Source organism: Pleurodeles waltl, chromosome 3_1 (genome assembly GCF_031143425.1).
Source record: "Pleurodeles waltl isolate 20211129_DDA chromosome 3_1, aPleWal1.hap1.20221129, whole genome shotgun sequence".
NCBI lineage: Eukaryota > Metazoa > Chordata > Amphibia > Caudata > Salamandridae > Pleurodeles > Pleurodeles waltl.
In genome coordinates, this window is record NC_090440.1 from 1,284,271,227 (window position 1) to 1,284,289,594 (window position 18,368).

Genomic DNA, 18,368 nt, shown 5'->3' on the forward strand with positions numbered 1-18,368 from the left:
GAAGAGGACGTGGTCACAATGTCAAGCAGAAACTGCACATAAGTGCTACTTGGTGCAGGTGAATAACGTATGACGTCTTCCTTTAGGTTAATTTATTTCCCATGTAGCAGAGTAGAATGATAAACAGAAGGTGCCATCCAGAGAGACCACTGAAGTAAAAAGCAGTGTGCTGCTCCCTCTTTTTTTCCATACCCAGAAGCGGGAAGTCAACATGCTCCCTGTGGGAAAAGGTGGCGGGGGCAATGCCATTTGTTAGACTACAGCACTGATAGGAGTTGCAACACGCACACTCTGGGGCAGGAAAGACTAACTAACAGTGAGGTAATGAACGGAGAGTGTGGCCAATGAACTGAAGTAGGGAGCGGGCAAAGAGGGCGCACATCTCAATAGAACCAGCAAGGTGAAGAAATCTGAAATAGTTTCTGGAGAAGGATGGGCCAGTACATATGGCTGCACAGACGAGCCGCTTGGCAAAGTGGAGTGTCGGTCGGGCTCATGGCTCGTTAGGAGTGCTCTGTCTCCTCCAAAGACTTGCAATGGCGGACTGCAAGAACGCCCTGGACATGACTAACAGATCCTTAGTTTCGTTAACGTGGCATGGGGTATGCCACGTGGGAACAAAGTATTGTCTGGTAAGAGGCCATCAATGCCAAATATTTCAGTGACTACCTACGTGTATCATTGTAGTGACTGTGCCATTCATAGCAAGGATGTAATGTTTGGACTATTTCTAACATATAGGCAAACGGCCAGACATGACTCATGAAATCATGGTACAGTTGTTGCATGTCCTGAGGAGGGATTGTGAGGCCATTGAACAATTCAGCACCATAATCTTTGCAAATGACAGCATCGGATGCCTCAGCAAAGCCATCAACAAGCTATGCATTTCTACCACCACCACCTACTAGATGGGGAAAGGGAAAGATATCACACCAATCCGATGCAAACAATGGGTAAAGAGCACACAGAGTGGCCACCTCTGATGCATGCTGTGAATAATTTCACTAGTGTGGGTTAAGAAGGACATCTGGCCCTGTTGCTGTCACGAGAGGCACACAAATACCCTGAAACATGTACAGTTTTGACATTTGGCCACCACAGAGATATGTGCTCGAACCAATACTTCCAGCAGCCAATCACCATCCTTTTAATATCTTCTACATCTTCCCGACACTTCTCCCCTGAACGACGTCAGAGAAAGTCTACGAAATGTTCAACAGACAAGACCTTACCCCTGCAAAGAATGTCTCATGAGTCTACTAACTGTAGTGCACATTGTTCATGATCATCTGGTGTGCTATGTATCATTAGATGGGTAGTAGGAGTCTATTAATATTTAAATGGATGAGTGTAGAGGGTGCTCTGTGGTTGCCACAAAACTCTTACTGTGACATTTTCAAGGGGGATTGTATAGGTAGGAAGGATGGGGTAATAATTATAGAATATGAGCATAGTCCAAGTTTGGAAGTGGTTGAGAGTTGGGATAGGTATCATGTTATAATATCGAGTCTTAGTCCAGCTTTATTGTGTCTGGGCCTTTATTGAGTGGGTCAGACGCTGGCTTTGTTTTATGCTAATACATATTTTCTGCTGCAAAAGTCACTTTTCAACTGCGTTGTGTGAATGTGCTAATTTAGGAAATATTAAAGAGGTGTGCAAGAGGTCTCGAAATAATTTAGTAAAAGAGTGTCTCTCATGCCAACAGCATTTGCATCCTGCTGCTGTTGCCCTCCCTCTATATTTGGATGCAGCTCTTCCTCATCGCCATCTGGCCCTTCCTCTTCTTCCTCTTACATAGGCACTTGGGTCACCCCAAACAGATGTTGTGCAGCAAACACCAATGGAGGATGGTGTTGCACACCTTTTCAGATGCGTAGCCTAATGCATCCTTCAATTATTGCAGACACATGAACTGTGTCTTAAGTGGTTCGAAAAGATGCCGCATACTTAGCTTTTGTGATACATGCGTGCTGTTGGAGGCTGTCAGGATCACTGAGTGGGGGTTGAGAGATGTAAGTACTCACACCACTAGCTTTGTCCTTCTTTGGCGGTAGGTCTCGATGGTATATGGAATCCTGCTGTTAAGAAGGATCATGGCATTGTGAGCTTCTACTAGGAATCGGGCACAGCAGGGGATGAACATAAGCTCTGCATCACTCATCATCGGTGCATTGATGGTTTGTTGCTGTTTCTCATCCAGTAGATTCATTCTGTTGCAGGTGAAAGGCCTATGTGGATGCAGTTTATATCCTAATTTGATAACTCCCGCCCCACCCTCCGTCTCCCGTCCCATGGCATGGACTGTCCGAGGACTGATGGTTAAAATGATATGTTGAGGCACTAAGATCATAAGCGCACCCATTACCTATCTAAGAACCTCACAATACATTGGATAGGATACAATATACAATGAGTTACCAGGCTTTGGTCTCCGCTAGCTGCAAAGAAATGAAGGTCAATCAGCAGTTTAATGAAGGGATGGGGATTACTGCTGCCCTGATTGCAATATTTGTTTTCTTAGTACATCCCCAGTGAAACTGAGGAGGTGGCCGATGGTACCCAACTCCAGCATGTATGTCTTTGAAACTAGACTGGAGTCATGTCCAGTGAGTCTAGGCATGCCCAAGTTATTCTATGACCCCTTTCCTATGGCTTGCCTTGCCCATTCGGAACAGTGCCTCCCTTCCCCTTTTACCTGGATAGGTGCCTGCTACATATTTATTGCAGGGTCCGGCTGCGGGTTGAAAGTGTGACTATCATTGTGGCATGCTTTTTTAAAGACTTTGACTAACTAGATAGAGTCATCTGTGTGGTTTGTCTTCTTGATATGTGTTAGTGCCTGTTAATTTTTTTCCCTCAAAATTAAATATTTTTCTAATTTTCCCTTTTGTGGTTGTAAAATAGCACACTTTTGGTTGCATCTGAGCTCGTGCGTTTCATTTATTTGCTCTTTGGACATGTTTTACATTTGCCCTTCGGAGTGGGAGAAGTTCCTAATTCAACTAATTTCTCATGTGAAAATTGTTACCACGCCTCTCGTAATTTTGTATAGTGCTTATTCATGGCAGTTTTACTTTCTCGCTTGCGATTTAATGGGTTTATTTCAGAATGTAAATATTTCAGATGAGGTTTTCCCTTTCAGTTTTTTTCTGCATGCCAATGAGTCTCGTGCGATTTTACGGAAAAAAACTTGTAATTAGACGGAATGAAATTAACAGATAAAATCATTGTGTACTTTTACTCAGCCTCACTCGTAATTAAGGCACAAGAAACAAGCATTGGCAAAACCAATAAGTCTCGCCTATTGTTGAACTGTTACATTTAGCGATAGGTTGAGGGTGGGTAACGAGGCCGAGAGGGTGACGGTAGGTAAGGGGAGGGTTTGGCATGTAGGGGGTAGTTGAATAGAATAATTTGTGGCAGCAACAACACACAAAATACGTCAGCGAATTAACTTTATTTATCAGGAATATTTACAGAAGGACATTACAGAAACAACCCACTCTTCTCCAGGAACGTTCAGGGAGCAATGGATAGTTTTGCCTCATCACACAATGACGGTGTTTCCAGGCACACAGCAGAGGTAGGAGCTGGAAGTTTTTGCGTATAACGCAAGGATGCCTTTGAAAGTTGTGTTGAGGGAGATCGAAACAACTTGAGAGGCAGCGGCTCCTTCGCTCTGGCGAAGGAGCGGCGTCCCACTGGCTGTGCCAGAAGCAGACAAATAAAATGACAGATCGTTTCATCTGTCTGCTTCTGGCACAGCTAGCAGTGTGTTCAGTGTGAGGCATGGTTCGGCCTCGGGAGGTGGGAGGGGGGATGAGGGGAGAGTGCACCTAAGTGTGCATGCATGTTTGGCTGTCCGCCTCAGGCCGGCCAAACACACATGTGCACTTAGGTTTCGCCAGCCTGGCTGTGTTTAACAGCCGGGCTGAAGAAACTGCACAGGCTTGTGTCTGAGTGACAGTCAATGAAGATGGAGCGGAGAGGAAAAACAAGTTGGGGTGGGTGGAGGAATGTTAAAAAAAAGCGCTAAGACGAGGTCTACATTGACTGGCTCATGGCATTGTTTTTTTTTAAATAATAGTAACAGAATCACAGCATGAGCAGTGAATTTCCAGTGGAAGGACACTAATAAAGTTATTTTATCAGTGCTTGGTCCATGCGCCACTGTAAGACAGGAAAGTGACGCATGGCAAGCACTGTCCAATCTGAAGTGAGTAAAGAAGAGTGACAACGCTGTAAACAAATGTTAAGCAACGGGCTGGTTCCAGGCCCATGACAGAGCAAGTCTCACAAGCAAGAGTACATGCCCAAGCGCATGGTCACGCAGGCGAGACCTAAAAAAGTGCTGTCTTCTGTGCACGGAGCAATTGAAACAGCGCTTGGACAGCACTTGTGGGACGATCTGCATCCTTCCAGGTGGATTGGTCACACCATTATGAAAGTCCACACGCCCAAGGGTTGGAGTGCATGGTGCCCCTGCATGGATACAAACGTGTAACGTTTTGAAAGATCAGTATCTATGTAGGACTGTATTACTGAATATCAAGGCTACGAATATCAAGATACAAGAATAGCATGGACAAAATGTCAAAGACCAAAATCTCAAAAGGAAAGTGAATATAGAGGAAGTATGGATTTACTATTTCTAACTCCACATACAGATACCCTGAAGATATTTATGTTATACTGTAGGTGCATGAGCCGTCTTGTCTTCGGGCCCCGATGGGGTACGCGGTCCATTTTTCAGACCACTGGGCCCACAGCGGCCTCTTTTTACAACCGCAGCGCGGGTTGTTTCCTGCAGTGTGGTCGGAGGCCCTGTGTAGGAGGCTGGCCAGGTTTTTAGTGGGTACCTAAGGTATTTACACCTTATACCAGGTCCAGTTATCCCTTATTAGTGAAATGTAGTCAGTGTCTAGAAGCCAGGCTGTCTAGACGTATTTGTAGGCAGAGCAGCCAAGGCTGAACTAGGAGACATGCAAAGCTCTTGCAATACCATTGTAGTCACACAGTACTTGCACACAAGAAAGACAATACTCAGTGTTGCCAACAATAAAGGTACTTTATTTTAGTGACACAAGGTCAAAAATATCTTAGAGGCTATACTCCCTTAGGAGGTAAGTATTATACATAAAATATACACCAGTAACCAAAATCAGGTAAGTCAACAGTCATAAAATAGTAAAAATAGTGAAAATCACAATAGGCCTAGGGGGAACACAAACCATAAACTAAAATATTGGAATGTGAATGTTGGTTTCTCATCTAGGCAAGAGTAGTGTGTAGAGGGGCACTGCAAGTGTAAGAAAACACCAAAGGTAAGTAAAGTACTCCACCCCAGAGCCCAGGAAAGAAGGAGTAAAGTACAGCAAGTTTCCTCAGAACACACTAGAAGTTGTTAAAAGAATTATGCAAAAAACAAGCAAGACTGCAAGACACCAACAATGGATTCCTGGACCTGAAGACCTGCAGAGAGAGGAGACCAAGTCCAAGAACAACTGAAGAGTCCAGGAGTAACAGAGCCCCTGCTAACCCGGATAAAGGTGCAAAAGTGGATTCTCCTATTAGAAGAAAAAGTCAGAAATGCACCAAGGAAGACAGCTGGGGGTTCCTGCTTGGTGCAAGAGATGTCCCACGTCAAGTAGAAGAATGTAGGCTGGTTTTTGTCATTGGATTTCACCAACAAGCCTTGGCTAACGCAAAAGACTCACTTGGTGGGAAAAGGCGCTACCTGGGCTCAGGAGGGACCTGGGGGTCTCAACTTGGACTGAGGATACAGAGGGGGCTCTCAGCACTTCAGAGAGCCCTCAGAAGACCAGACAGCACCCACATGAGTTCCAAGACATGGGGACAAAGAAGTTGGAAATTGCGGTCATCTCAGCACTACACAAAGGGATCCCACACCTCCGGAGAACAACTCAGGGAGCTGAGCATCACAGGATAGAGTGCTGGGGACCTGGGCTACACTATGCACAAAGGATTCCTTGGAGAAGTGCACAGAGGCCTTAGGAGCTGCAAAACACACAGTGCACAGGGGTACTGTCTGGCACAGGGAAGCAAGCTCTTACCTCCACCACATTTGGACAGTTGGACCTTTGGACAGTCAGGGTCACTTTGGTCTATCACCTGTGTTCCAGGATCCATGCTCGTTGTCAGGAGAGTACCGGTCGTCGCTGCAGAGAGGTGCTTGCTGAAGCAGGGAAGTGACTTCATCACTCCACTGGAGATTCCTTTGGTCCTTCTGGTGCAGGATACAGACAGGCAGTCCTCAGAGCATGCATGTGCTGGAAACTGTTGCAGTTGCTGGCAGGAGCTGAAGTTAAAGAGATGCAGGAGCCTTCTTGGATACTTTGTTGCAGTTGTAGAGTTCCTGGAGCAGTTCTGCGGTTGATCCGATGGTAGAAGGTGAAGCAGAGGTCGCAGAGGATTCCTATTGGAGTCTTGCAATATGAATCTGAGGAAACACCCAGAGGAGAGACCCTAAAAAGCCCTAAGAGGGGGTTTGGCTACTTAACCAGGTATGGACCTATCAGGAGGGGTCTCTGACATCACCTGCTGGCACTGGCCACTCAGATGGTCCCAGAGTTCCCTGAACATTCTTAAAACAAGATGGAAGAACCCAGGGACACTCTGTTGGAGCTCTGGGCACCACCCCTGGGGTGGTGGTGGACCGGGGAGTGGTCACTCCCCTTTCCTTTGCCCAGTTTCATGCCAGAGCAGGGACTGTGGGTCCCTGAGCTGGCGTAGAATGGATTATGCAAGGAGGACACCATCTGTTCCCTTTAAAGCATTTCCAGAGGCTCTGGGTGGATACCCCTCCCATGCCTGTAACACCTATTTCCAAAGGGAGAGGGTGTAACACCCCCGTCCCAAAGGAAATGCTTTGTTCTGGCTTCCTGGGTAGGGTTGCCCAAGCCCCCTGGAGGGCAGAAGCCTGTCTGTGAGGTGGCAGAAGCTGGGGCTGTAGTGGAAACCTCAGAGAGCTGGTTTGGCAGTAATGGGGGTACATGGTGGAGCCCCCAGGGTGCATGGAATTGGACCCCCAATACCAGAATCAGATTGGGGGTACAATTTCCAGTTCCTAGATACATCACATGGCCATATTTGGAGTTACCATTGTGAAGCTACATATATGTATTGACCTATATGTAGTGCACACTTATAATGGCATCCCCACACTCACAAAGTCCGGAAGAATGGGCCTGGATGATGTGGCGGCATCTCTGCTAGTGCAGGGGTGCCTTCACACACAGGTACTATGCACCTAGCCTTCAAGGTCTGAAGGTTAGAACTATAGGTGAGTTATAAGTGACTTGGTGCAGTGAAAATGGCTGTGAAATAGTGCTTACGCTATTTCACTCAGGCTGCAATGGCAGTACTAAAGAAATGTTTGCATGATCTCCTTATGGTTGGCAAAAGAAATGCTGCAGCCCAGAGGGATCTCCTGGAACCCCAATGCCCTGGGTACCTAGGTACCATATACTAAGGACTTGTAAGGGGGGTCCAGTATGCCAATCTGGACTGAAATATGTAGTCACTAGATTATAGTGACAAATTTGGAAACAGAGAGAGCATAAACACTAGAGTTCTGATTAGCAGGACGCCAGTGACACAGTCAAGCAGACTGACAAAACAGTAAAACATACTGACATGTAGGCCACAAATCATAAGTACTGGGGTCCTGACTAGTAGGATCCTAGTGACACAGTCAAAACACACTGACAATCAGGCAGAAATTGGGGGTAACATGCCAAGAAAGATGGTACTTTCCTATACCCTGGGTTGGGTGTCAGGCCTCACCGAATTCAACGTGCGGCACAGATGATTGCCGTGGGGTGCCCGCATCCCCCACCCCCTCGGCCCTTTACTCACCTGGTGTCCTGATCTGGAAGTCTTCTTCCTCTTCTTTTTCTTCTGCTGCAGGTCCATGTTTTCTCCTTCCTATGATTATGTTCGCTTCCCTGCATGCACCAGTTTCCTTTTCCTTCCTTTCCAAAATGGTGCTTTTTTCCTGTTTTTTCCTATAGCTTCTTCCCAATTCAAGATGGCGTTCTTTCTTCTTTCTGCATGTCACTTCCTGTTCGTTACTATGTAAGGAGCCAGATTCTTGCTCTCCTTGCGTTGCAACACTTCCTTTGGTGGTGGTCCTCGCTCCGGCTTGCTATCCTTTCGGAGTCTGTTGTTCCTGCTTATTTTGCTGCATCCTGGTTAGTTCCAGCCCTTGAAGTCCTGGTATCCAGATGTGTTCCTTTTTCTGTTCCAGGGAGTTCCTGATAAAGATGTATTTTCCCCTTGGGGTTTTTCTTCTGGGACTCCTTCTGAAGGGCACGGACTACCATGCATTACCTTGTCAGCAGCACAGTGGCTACCAGAAGGGGTCGCCCCTATCTTGGCCAGACCAAAACATAAAAGAACTGAGGTCGCACTCCAGCTTCATCTGACCAGCGAAAGGCAGAATGTGACAATATATGTGTGTGTGTGTATACATATTTATAAATGAAACGTCTGCATACTGTATATGACCTGTAACCTCTGTCACCTCCGACCTCTTCTGGCAGCATTCTGCGATGGGCTCAAGCAGTCCCATCTATTTCTGCTCAATTGTCCTTCGAATAACAAAGAAACAGGTAGCAGACACATATCAACAGCTACATGATATCTTGATAGCGGGTCAGATGTGGTGTGGTTCAAATAAACACCCACATATTGTGCACTAAACAGCGAGAAAGGACAATTCATCTGCCCTGTTTATCAAACAAAGTAAAAGTGTCATCCATTATAAAGTGGTTCTGTTGACATAGTTCTCCATAATTGCAGTGATAAAAACATATTATATGACATGAACATATGAAAACAAGTTGCTTGATTATTTCAGCATATTTACAACAGATTAAGGGGCAGATGTTAGAAAAGCAGCGCTGCACCCAGTGCAAAACCACTTTACTTCTGCCCCTTGGTTCCCCATTACCCCCACCATGTGTGCGCCGTATTTAAAATATGGAGCACCTTGCCACAGGGTAGGGGGCAATAACGTTTGAATTTTCAAGTCTATTGATGTACTGCTCAGAGTTAGCGCCAACATTTTGGCACTAACCCTAATAGTACATAGGGCTCCATTGTAACCAATGGTGTGCCCCCTCTTAACACCTGCTCTGAGCAGGTGATAAAAATGCCAAAAAATGGCGCAAATAAATCTTTTCGATTTCTTTGCACCATTTTTTCGCCCCCCCCCAATGAGGGAACGCCCCCCTTGCATACATTATGCTTGGTTCAGGCATAATGTGATGCAAGGGGTTACAAAGTGGCACAATGCATGCATCCATCCAACCACTTGCCATACACAGCCTTTGGCTGTAAGGGCCTGGACTGTGGCCAGGCCCTGCAGCCAACCTTCTATAACCACACGCCACCCACAGCCTTCAGCTGTGCATGGCAGGGGTAGGCTGCCAAGCAACAGCAAACAGCTATCTCCTGTGGGTGGGCATCTCAGGAGTTAGCAGGAGTAGTCCCTGGGGGGTGGCAGTCCCCAGGGCCATATATGACTCCAAGAGGGGGGATGCAAGACTCCCCTCCTTTCAAAAAATGTAAATGGCCCTAGTAGGGTGGTGGTCCTTGGGGTTGGGGGGTCCACACAGACCTCCTTGTTAAATTTCATTGTAGCCCTTGTGAGGTGGTGGTCCCTGGGGCCCAGGGGGTGTGTGCGGTCCCCTATCCTCTTTTGTTATTTAGCCCCACTGAGGTGGTGGTCCCTGTGGCCGGGGTGGTCTGCTTGGCCCCTGTATATTCATAAAAGATAGCCTGGGGAGATGATGGTCCACAAATCCCAGGGTGTTCCACAAGGCTCTCCCATTCTTTTTATAAAAGTAGCCAAGGGGAGGTGGTGGTACACGTGCTTTTAAAAGCCCTAGGAGGGGCATTCCCCCTCCTTAATAATAATAACAATGCCCCCAGGACCCGGCCCACCTGTGAGCAAAATTAAAAGCAAGGATGGGAGGCTGTGCTTGCTTTTTTTTTAAATCACTGCAACATGCTTTTTTGCCATTGTAGGGTCCCAGGTACCCAGGCTAGGGGGTTAGGGTATTCCTACCCTGTCCCTTTTATTCCCTTCAGCGAAGTCCCTAAATGACTGCCAACATTTCTTGGCTGAAGTGTTGGCAGCCAATCAAATCTCAGCATGAGATCGGGACTATTTATGAAGTATTTGCACTTCCAGATGTACAAAAATGTAGATTTCTTTTAATAACTCAAAAACTACTGAACGGATTTACACAAAATAACAAAAATCATGATCTCTGGACCAAAAGCTACCTTTCTGCCAACTTTGGTGTAGGTCCGTCTGGCGGATCCGGCTGCAGGCGTCTCTAAAGAGTCTATGGGAATTAACATGGGAAAAACACTTTTTTTTACTCCCCCCGCTTTTTTCTGCCCCTGCTTTACATATCACCCAAAATTTTCTCTGCACAAGACCCAACTTGGCACTTTCTTTGGACACTTTTATGAACATTCACGAAATGGCACCAAAAATATAGCCAAGTCAAAATAAGTTTTTTTCTATGGAAACTAGGTCCTAATTATTACTACCTACTGGCGAACACCAGTAGGTTTTGTGTATATATATGACTTGAAATGATCCCGGTATAACCCAGCTTCTTCCACCACTCGGGGTCAGAGCAGGTCACCACTTGGCCCATGTCATGAAATTTGAAATTTGAAAAATGTTATGGGAAAAGAGGACATGACACAGTCTATAAAGACTTTTTTCGTTGAATCATAACAATTGGAAATGGGTAGGAATTTGATGAAGTAATAATTAACATTTTGATATTATTATGGAATATCTGTGATTTAATATTATAATTACTTTAATTAACAGTCAGTTCTCGCAAGTTATGACATATTTGACTTAATTGTTATTGTTAGTTATATTTTTTATTCTTAATTTTTTTGTTTTACCCCCACGTTTTATATTTAATGTAAATCTTTTGATGTTAGATTTATTATATATATATTTTTTTAGATAATTGACATTTTTAGGGCTAAGCCTAGGTATATTCTTAAGTATTTTCACCATGTTTATTTGTGGGTGTATTATGTTTCTTTAAATGGAATGGAGCACTGTGGGAAATAGGGGTATTATGAAGATCGTTTTGATCGAAACGCGCTGCCATTAAACTTTACTTTGCAACTACAACCTTGGACTGCGGTCTTTTCGGTGCCAGTGAGGAGTGGCATTCTCTTTGTCATATATATATACATATATATATATATATATATATATATATATATATATATATTTATATTCACTTAAAAACCAAAGGTTAAAGGTCCGTTATAGTTAGGCTCACACTTTAAACGTATAAAACTATAGAAATTCACATGTTATAGATAGAGTTATCTCAAATAACCATAACTCATGCCCTTAATATTCTATATACATTAACAGTAATAATACAATACATTAATATTATCAGTAATGTTATCAAAGATGTCATAATTGCCATAATTTTGTGGTAATTAGCAGTGCATGACAGGGGTGCGAGTTATAGTTACCTTAGGGCACAAGTTAAAGTTACTTGAGCATCTGGATACCCTATCGGGTGATTAGCCACGCTTTATAAATCCTAATCGATTGACTTGAGATGATTCTGACTATAACAAGCAATTTCTACGGTTTTGTACGTTTAAAATATGAGCCTAACTGTAACATCCCTTTAACCTTTTGCTGTTTAAGTTAATTTCTATGTTTTTTAATTCTATTTCATAACTAATATGTTCTTTTAACCTTTGTTGTTTTTAGTGAATTTCTATGTTTTCTTTAACGTAAAGTAAAGTAAATTTCATTATTATAAATTAATCCAACCACTGCTGCGCATGGCCTTCAGCCATGCATGGCGGCGGTTCCCCGCAGGGTCTGGCCTGTGGCCAAGTCATGCAACCAACCCCCTTTAACCATCCAACCTTGCACCACGCACGGCCTTTGGCCATGCACAGCCAGAACCGGCTCCCCTGCCTGGCTACTTTTGGCCCCAGGGACCCCATCACCTGGGACCTGGTCTTCTAATTTACTTTTTTTGGGAGGGAGACCACGCAGCCCCCTGCCCTGGCTGGTTTCGACCCTGGGGACGCCACCCCGAGCCCAGCATTAATATATTTTTTTGTTTTGGTGGCCCCCCCTTCGCAGGACCCCATCCACCCGGGCTTGGCCTTCTAAAAATGTTTTTATTGTGGCAAAGGGGGCCCATGCAGCACCCCTCCCCCAGCTGATTTTGGCCCTAGGCACCCCATTGTCCCAACTGGCTCCCTGCCTCCTGTGGGCACCTGTATTGTTGTCATAAAGAAGGAGCAGCTAAAGATGCAGCTCCCTCTCTGTAGGATCAATTGTTTTCTCTGTTTCTCTGTCTGCATCTTTGCAGTCAAGGAAACAGAGAAACAACCTTTGCTTTAAGCAAGTGAGAGTTGTTTGACATCTCTCACTTGTTGGAACTGGAGTGTTTGCTCTGACTTGGCGGGACCTGTCAAAGCTCCAGCCAAGTCACAGCAAACAAGCAATGTTCCAGGGTTTGGGCACCCCGGTATTTAGCAGGAGCTGGCACTGAAGGGTGGCAGTCCCCAGGGCCATTATTGGCTCGTCGAGGGGGGCCACAAGGTGTCCCTCCAACGTAATCTAGCTCCAGGGAGGTGGTAGTTCCCAGGGCTGTGGGTGGGCCGCTAGGCCCCCGCACTCATAGTTTCATTGACCCTGGGGAGGTGGTGGTCCCCGGGGCTGCGGGGGCCGAGCAGCACCCCCACATTAAAAATGGCTCTGCCCCTGGCCCACCAAGGGGCTGCATTTAAACAAGCCTGCACTTTTTTATTCTTCATTTTTCGGTAGATCCACAGATCTGGTGCATCTCCCGCCGAAAATGTTTGAAAAAAAAGCTTTTTTGCTTTGGGGGCGGTCCCTCTGGGACCCCGGCACCAAAGCTAAGAGGTCAGAGTGTCCCTGCCCAATCCCTTTTCTTATTTTTTATCATTTTCCTGGTACTCAGCTGAAACTGAGTCCCAACATGGGACTGTGTAGGTGTATGAATAGCTGGCTTAATAATGTATGGGTGAGTGAGTTGTGTTAGTGACTGTGTGAGTGAGTGCATATGCGTCAGTAGTCTTATGGGTCTATGAATGAGTATGTGAGTAGTAGTGTGTGTGGATGTACAATTGTTTGCATCGTAGTATGAGTGGGTGTCTGAGCTTCTTTGTGGATAATGTCATCAAAACAAGACCACATGTGATGGTGGTAGGCACATTGCCAAGATTCTTAGAGGCACTTTGGTATGCTAGGGACAAATGTCTTACAAAAGAAGCACGAAATTCTATTTTTAAAATGGTCATTATTTGTGCTTACTTATAGTTCTAGAAACCAAGTGAACTTTCTTGCCAGTACACAGCCATTGCTATTAACAGTCAGATATCAATCCCATTTGTTTTGTGCACACGGATTGTATTTATGGTTATTCTATAATATTCTTGGTGCTTTGTAAAGTGATGTGTACTGTGTATTTCTACAGTGTTTTAATCGATCAATTGCTTATTCTTTTCTTTATCTAACTGTACGTTATGACCTTGGGGGAGTCCTGGATTTTATTCTTTTAATCTTATGATGGGTCTGGTTTTACTGTTTTTACCAAATTGCTTTTGTTTTCTTTTAGAAATGTATGAATTGTGTCGGTATGCTTTTATGGTATTGTTTTACCGAAATAAAGCTGAAATTGAATTGATAATGTCATCAGTGATGTATTTTGAGAGGTCATCAGTTATGTCATCAGTGATGTCACTGACCATGTCAGGACTGATGTAATAAGTGAGGTCATAAGCAGTGCATTATGGGGGTGCAAGTTGTAGTTAGCTGAGGTAACTATAACTACTGAACTTCACTGGTTTTAAGTGTGAAACTTGAGCCTAATTATAACGTCCCTACAACCTTTGTTTTTTCAGTGAACATACATATATATATATATATATATATATATATATATATATACACATATATGTGTGTGTATATGTTTATGAATATGTGTATATACATATGTATTTTATATATATATATATATATATATATATATATATATATATATATATCAACAAGGTACATATGAATGGAGGTAGATATAGAAAATATATGTTTATTTATCTTTCGATATTTTGGGTTTGATATTTTTTGGGGATAATTGTTACCTTGATATTTTAGCTTCGACATTCAGGGCATACCCTGTGCAGGACCACCATAGTCCTCAGTTTGGATGAGAGTTGTGCTCAAAATTATGTTCAGGTTTAACGTTAGCTAATAGAGGATAATAATGATGTCTCTAAGGGGAAAATGCAGCAACATTTACTCCCAACTCTTAATTAGCACAGCAGTAATTCAGTGCACCAGGCTAGAACTGAGCCCATTGGAATATACTAGTGACCCACAGCTTCAGTCTCACACCAGTGTAAGCTGCCACTTATGATGGCACGAAACAAGCCTTTCAAAACGAGACATTCCATTGTTAGTTGCCCCAGCTAATTAGGTGACAGGGTGGGGCCTTCTCAAATGCCAATCCCTAAAACGACTGTGTCACAACTGAGGGAGCCACCCAACAATCCACAGTGATCTGTGAGCCAAAGGTTCAAATACCGGCAAGATAGAATAAGCCTTCCATCCTTCCAAGATCAGTATGTTTTGTGCTATTAAATTGGGCAACAATAAATCTTGTAATTTAAAGGACTTAGAAACAGTAGACTTGCATTATGAATAGGTATTTAACTTAAGAACAATAAACAGATCATCTATCTGCCACCACTATAAGGCAGTATAAGATAGAACCTTGACTACTTTTTTTTATCTCATTCTATTGACATTTGTGCTTTCATGCCGCTATGTTTTTTGCTTTTTTTCCCTCTGAACTTTAATTCAGCCCTGTGTCCTCACACGTCCATTGTTCCTGAAATGTGTAGTGAGAGGATGCGGCCATGAGGGAAGTTAGGGGTTGAGAGGGGCTGTTTCGGTGGTGAGGGGGAAAATATGGTTGAAGTGGGTGGTGCTGTATACTGGATACAGGAGAAGAATGTAGGCCATCAGTGTAGTGTAGGATTAGTAGAGATGGGGGTCAAGTAGCTTCAGTACACTGACCTCTGCTCCATATGTTGAAAGTACCTGCCTTTCAGTAACCGTCAACCTCTACTGATCATGTGGACGTATTGCACAAATCAAGGCTGGACTGGGGTACCAAAAGCAGCCTTGGCAAAAATGCAAAAACTGACCCTACTCCCACTGTCTGCTTGCCCTAGCTCTCTTTCAGGACATCCATTCTCTCTCTCTCTCTCCCCCCTGTCTTTGAATACTTGCCTCTCTCTGCCCCCCTTTCTCTTCTGAGGCCTCCCCTTGCTTCCTGCAATTAACCTCAGGAAGCTGAGGAAAGTGACCGGGTGCCTGGAGAGGCCCTGAGCTTTGAAGACCAGCCTCCAAGGGCTCCAGCCCAGTGGCATAAGAAATTAGAGGGGGAGGGCTGCAAAGTACCTGGAGCGCCCCTCCCCAGACCCAGTCATGGGTCTGCTGCCACAGTGTATTGTGGTGAGGGGGAGCCCAGGGGCCCCCGCATTGCGGGGGCCTTTGTTACACCACTGCTTCAGCCCTCTGGGGAAATGCCCAGTGGAATAAAAGACTTGTCCGGCCATGGCAAGATTGCACTCTAATACCCAATATTTTAGTCTCCCTCATTGACAACACTAAGGCAAAACACTTTCTCTAAATATTCAAAAACAGTAGTTACAGTAGTGGATTTTCTTGTTCTCTAATAATTGGGAGCATTTCTATTCTCTTCTGCTTTTGTTAACACTGAAATTCTACTAATGAATATTCTTCTATTCTGAGTGTTGAATTTGCATAGAAAATGAATTAACATAGAGAAATAATGCACATTTTTGAACTTGCCTTTACATGAGAGGTCGCCAGTATTCACGAAGCGTACTTCTCAATAGCTCATTAATGTAAAATTGAGCATATGTTTGGAATAATGTAGTAGTATACCATAATAATAGCTATGTATTATGTATTAACTTTATTAATAATAGGCCTCAATTTAGCGAGGTCTTGGGCCTGGTTGCACGGCCTCATGTCAAGCTGCATTTCTTAAGCAAATTTTAAAATGTATGCTTAGAAAATTAAATTGTGACTTTTCCACTGCGTTGACCAAAGTAACTGAAATTCTTTCCTGTGGGAACTGCTTGCTACAATATGCTGTACTAGCTAGGGATACATTGTATAACTTAGTGTGTGTAAAGGTGACCTTTCCAGGAGAAGACAATGGATGCACTGACTGGAGTATAATTTGATGCAATATTGATACCTGATAAGCCCAACAACGGGAACAGGAGAAGATAAGCCAATCATCGACCTGTGAATCATGGACTAGTAAATTCTTAGATTTGGGGCTCTACTTTCATTGGACTAAACATAAACGTATGATTCTTTGACCATTGGTAACGTGGGAAGTAGTTTTAAGAAATCTAACTTAGCCGGACTGCACCGAGAGGAGAGAGGCCACTTTCCGAACTACATGAAGAGACTTATGCTTTTCCTGAACTTTAATGCTGAGTTCTGATGCCTTGCTGACCGAACCGATGTCCAATTGACGGAGACTGTCACAGCTTGCTGATCCATACTGAGGCAAGGTATAAGACGATGTTACTGATTGTTATGTCTATTTGCTTTTGTCCCTAGGTACCAACCACTTATTTTGATAGAGCCATAGTTAGATGTTTTTTCCAAATTTGTGTTGACTAAATTGTTTTGCATGAAGTTCAAACATGCTATTCTAATCTGAAGGTTAGTTAGGGTTCTCATTGATGATGCTCGCTACATGTAATAACAGTTGATGTCTCTTCTTTGCTGAATCTAAATGTATGCCATTTCATTTGTGCAGTTATTCTTGCTGTTGATTTGTACTGTAACCTTAGAATGTGTACTGCTCCAAGCTTTGATGAAATTGCGATTCTTTAGGAGATTTGGTCGGCCAGTATTGCTTCTTTATGCATACCATTTGATTTTGAGACTAAGGGCCATATGTACGAAAGCTTTTTCCCATAGATACAGAATGGGTAAAATCCTTTCGTACATCTGGCCCTAAGTTATGTGATATTAGCATTGTTAATATAGGGAAATAAACGTTCTAACTTTTACATAAAGGTGTGGTTATTCAGGCCGAGAGGTCATGGTATGTGGAAATTACTGACTCCTACTGATTATTGACGTTATTGATTTTTACTGCTATTGACTTGTATTGGTACAGGGTTATATGGTGGGAACTACTTGACGCGCAGTCAAAAGATCCATTGACCTACAAACGCATTCCCCTTATAAGCTAACCAAATAAGGTTAGGCACGCTAACACTTTTTAGGGCAAGTACTGACCAGCAACTACGTGCAGGAGGCACAAAGTATGGAAAGGATTTATAAAGTAAGAACAGCCATATGGGCTCCAGTAGAATAAGTCAAACATTTGTGACTTCCCTTTTAGCGGTTTTGTCTGGTCCCGCAGTGTTCCTAGGAGGGAAAGGCTTTGGATTTTATGTCTATGCTGTCACTGACTGCTTGTATCAGATTTCTAAGACACACACTATTATTCAATGTTGTTTGTCTTTGTATTTACAGATTCCAAGTCGGCCATGGGATTAGACAGAGCTGCATGCCGACCTCGGACCACAATGTAAACTCCTGATAAACTGATGCCAATTACTTACTGTTAGCTGCATCCTGTCAGTCCACAGTTCTAGCGAACAGAAGGAAATCTCTTCATTGGGATAGTGATGCAAAGGTGTTGCATCACCGGGGTACAGACAGGTGCAGAGCTGCTCACTTCATGAAAATTTGGTGAATAGAGTCTGGCTCTCACATACCTCCCACTAGCACCGTGGTACTCAAAGTACGGCCCGCGGGCCGCCAGCGGCCCCACGGACCTACCTTGGCTTCACGCGGACATGTTGGACAAACGCCATTTGATAATGGCCGCCGTACATAAACATAGAAGAGGGCAGCGGGAGCATGCGCAAAAGTGGCTTCTTTGCGCATGCTCCCGCGGCCCTCCTCTATGTTTACGTATGGCGGCCATTATCTTATAGCGTTTCCATGACGTCTCCACATCTGCCCCTATAAGCCCCCCCTCCCCCCCCCCACTCACGCTGTCACTTCAGTGCGGCCCTCGGCCGCAAACCATGTTGCAATTATGGCCCCTGAGAAAAAGTTTGTGAGTACCCATGCACTAGCCCCACTTGAGGACTCTCTGCTCCAACCGCAAGCGCAGTTGGGCAATCGTTTCCTCCCTTGGGCCCTGGCTGGGAGGAGC

The 18,368-nt window shown here is 44.3% G+C and overlaps 1 long non-coding RNA gene across 1 annotated transcript in view; it reads right to left on the minus strand.

Annotated features, from left to right (window-relative positions):
- Window positions 1-18,011, minus strand: part of LOC138283348 (uncharacterized) — a 194,331-nt gene extending 176,320 nt beyond the window's left edge. The window contains exon 1 of the long non-coding RNA XR_011201207.1: window positions 17,767-18,011. This is a non-coding gene — a long non-coding RNA (uncharacterized lncRNA). The remainder of the gene's footprint in view (window positions 1-17,766) is intronic.
- Between the last annotated feature and the right edge of the window lie 357 nt (window positions 18,012-18,368).